This window comes from Aplysia californica, unplaced genomic scaffold, assembly GCF_000002075.1.
Source record: "Aplysia californica isolate F4 #8 unplaced genomic scaffold, AplCal3.0 scaffold00404, whole genome shotgun sequence".
Taxonomy (NCBI): domain Eukaryota; kingdom Metazoa; phylum Mollusca; class Gastropoda; order Aplysiida; family Aplysiidae; genus Aplysia; species Aplysia californica.
Genome location: NW_004797674.1, coordinates 574,105 through 577,572, shown reverse-complemented (window position 1 = coordinate 577,572; position 3,468 = coordinate 574,105). Strand labels below are relative to the sequence as shown.

General features: G+C 43.1%; 1 protein-coding gene across 1 annotated transcript in view; it reads left to right on the top strand.

Moving 5' to 3' along the window:
* The window catches only part of LOC101845792 (apoptosis-stimulating of p53 protein 1), a gene marked incomplete in the record, with an annotated part of 97,982 nt that overhangs the window by 26,883 nt on the left and 67,631 nt on the right, over positions 1 to 3,468 (top strand).

Below are 3,468 nucleotides of genomic sequence, written 5' to 3'. Positions count from 1 at the left end.
CTCTCTCTCTCTCTCTCTCCCTCTACCATCAATAATAATTGATTTTCTACAAGACTCCCCGGCCTTTATGCACCAGGCTACAGTACAGTGTGTGTAAGACTAGGGAGCGTTTGGCTCAAATGTAAGTTCTCATTTCAGGGAATATGTGTCTCGACGTGGTGGAATCAGGCGCTCGTCATTTTGGGGGAAAGTGGAGTTATTGGTATTATCTTAAAGCTTATTAAATCATCTTGCTACCGGCGGAAAAAAATACCCATCTATCTTGAATAGAAGTCGAGATATTTGCGATTGAAGAAGGTGAGGTCGCCTTCCTGTTTCAAAAGGGTAGAATTAGCAAGAAAATGGCGCCAAAGTCTGGTTATTTCCATAGCTTGATGCTAGTTCATGGAAACTGAAAACTTACATTATTTGTGCCTTTAATCAACACTTTTCAATAAAATACACCCAGAGGTGTGTTCTTAATTGAATAAAAAATGGTGTTAAGTCTAAAAACAGAAATTGGATAACAATTGTCAAATTGGCAGAAATATGCTAGATTCTTCAATTTCACTATTTTGACCAGCGAATGATTTCACCTTGCTTCCTCACATCTTATACATTCGATCTACGACACTGACATGCAAGCACTGCGACAGACTCTGCGCTTCAAACATAGGAAGAATTAGCCATGAAAGAAGCTGCATGAGGACAACCTTGAGACTATCTTAAGCTAAATTGACCGTCTGCATAGACGAAAAGAGCCATATATATATATATGTATGTATGTATATGCCGGCCGCCCATTGTTGAGGAGAAAAGTGATTGTCTTAGACATCGTCATTATGATTAGTTTAGTTAAGTTTTAGTAAGGTTTTACGACGCTCGCAACTGCATAGGGTCATATGAGCGCTAAGGGGTGTTTTAGTTTTAGTAAGGTTTTACGGCGCTCGCAACTACATAAGGTCATATGAGCGCTATGGGTGGATGTCAACAGAGACGTCCAAACGGGGAATCAGGCTTACTCTGCTCATCTCTCTTCCTTCAACAGCACAAAGTCTGCTTCGACTACTATCAAGGCACTCTGGAAATGGCAGTTCATAAGAGAGTGACAAACATACGAAAGAAATAGAGAAAAAATGACGATAGTAAGGATGAGGAAAGAAAAATCAGCAGTTCCCCCCTATGTTGTTCCGGCACAGTATGAGCATGACATTGATTTCATCTGCCCACCCATTTACAATTCTATTGTGCATAAGAACATGTTAATATCCCCCCCTCCCCCCTTTGCGATAAAAATTATTTGTAAAGAAATGGACAGGCGAGCTCGTTTTATGGCCATGCGGTACCAGAACCTCATTGTACGTTCTCCCTTGTGTGGGCGGTTGGTGGGTGCTTTAGGGAAGGCATCTTCTATACTATCAAACATCTATTGTCCATTGCTCTCCTCCTTCTTTCCTATCAAACAAATATTGTCCTTATCTCTCCTTCTTTCCTATCAAACATCGTCCTTATCTCTCCTCCTTCTTTCCTATCAAACATATATTATTGTCCTTATCTCTTCTCCTTCTCTCCTATCAAACATCTATTGTCCTTATCTCTCCTCCTCTTTCATCAAACATGTATCGTCCTTATCTCTCCTCCTTCTTTCTTATCCAACATCTATCGTCCTTTTCTCTCCTTCTTTCCTATCCAACATCTATCGTCCTTATCTCTCCTTCTTTCCTATCCAACATCTATCGTCCTTACCTCTCCTCCTTCTTTCCTATTAAACATCTATCGTTTTTATATCTCCTCCTTATTGCCTATCAAACATCTATCGTCCTTATATATCCTCCTTCTTTCCTATCCAACACCTATCGTCCTTATCTCTCCTCCTTCTTTCCTATCAAACATCTATCGTTTTTATATCTCCCCCTCCTTCTTTCCTATCCAACATCTCGTCCTTACCTCCCCTCCTTCTGTTGTTCTGTATGTCACTCTCCAGTAACACCTCCAACCTGTGGCCGCTGTATTACCTATTGGTGTTGTAAGTGCCGTAAAACTATTACTAGAAAGAGGTCACTCCGTTATCTCAGTTGGTATCAGTGGGCTCTCGTGGCCTAGAGGTTAAGGTGTTCGCCTCTCATTCAAAGGTCCTGGGTTCGAATCTGGGTAGCGACCAACAACATTTTCTTCTCAAAATTTGTCTCCTTTCCCCTCCTTTTCTGCTCTCTAGCAATGTTCTGTCGTCTGCTTTCGTCTCCTCTTTCTGCCCCCACCCCATCACCTCCTTTGCCCCTTCCTCTGGGCTCCTGATTCTTTCTGCAGCCTTTCTACTGCTACTCCTTCGCTTTTTCTTACTGTTGTCTTTCAGCCACACCCCTGATCTTCTGGTAGGAAAGATCTACACCTAGCCTTCTCGGACAAGGGCGAAAAATCTCGGAGGTCCCGTGTGCAAGTTGCGCACGTTAAAGATCCCTTGGTGGTCTAAAATCGATAAGAGTAGACTTCGGCCGCCACCCGGGCAAAATTCAAAATTTCCTACTAACTGAAAAAGTTTAGTGTGTCCCGCGCGCTCATATGACCTTATGCAGTTGCGAGCGCGGTAAAACACTTACAAAAAAAAAAGTTGGTATCACGCTCATCTACGGAGCACATGGCCCTGGTTCGAATCCCAGATTGGGCGTTCTTGATTTTGTGTCGTTTTGTGGAGTTTTTACGGCTATCAACCCATTTGGCTCAAGCAGTCCTATCAGAGATGGACGTTTAAATTCGGAGGTCCGCCTCTTCATTAAGCTTATAGTGTTGATAGTGGCGCTAAACCCACACACTAGCTCACTGAAACAAGAGCCAAGTTCCTTTACGTTCCCTGCTTAAGGCAGAAGAAATTCGGAGACGTCTCCGGCGAGCACCAAGGAACTATTCGGAGACGCACTCCCACACACAGATGCACTGCTTTGGGGGTCAAACTGTGTATTGTTTGCTGCAGATCACTCATAATACAGCCACCAAAACTGTCGCAAATCAAAATTATTTTCAAGAAAATTTCAAACCTAACTGCAAAATATCAAATTATTTGTCAAAAAAGGTCCTGATGCCCAAAGCATTTTGATTGGTCTATATCCGTCGGAGACGTCTCTGGATCAAAGAGCCAAAAACAAACTACTGTCAACTCCTTGTTCTGGATAGATAGCGTGGTGTTTGAGAGACGGAGTGTAGCCAGATAAACACACACAGTTGCGGACTAGAGCAAAAGCCAAGTTCCCTCACAGTCTGTGTCTGAGAGGCGATGAGACGACGTGGATCCAGACTGTGAACCAGACAACCTCAGGCTCACTGGTCAAGACTAGTGGTGGGCAAAATCCGGACAGCTTATTCGGATAACCGTATATCTCTCCATGAAACATTGTCCGAATCCAGACTCTAAACTCCCTTTCCTGACCCTCTTGCAGAAGTGGGTGCACCCATTTGTTGAAGTGGTTCTAACCAGTTTGCCGAAACTGTTCATAT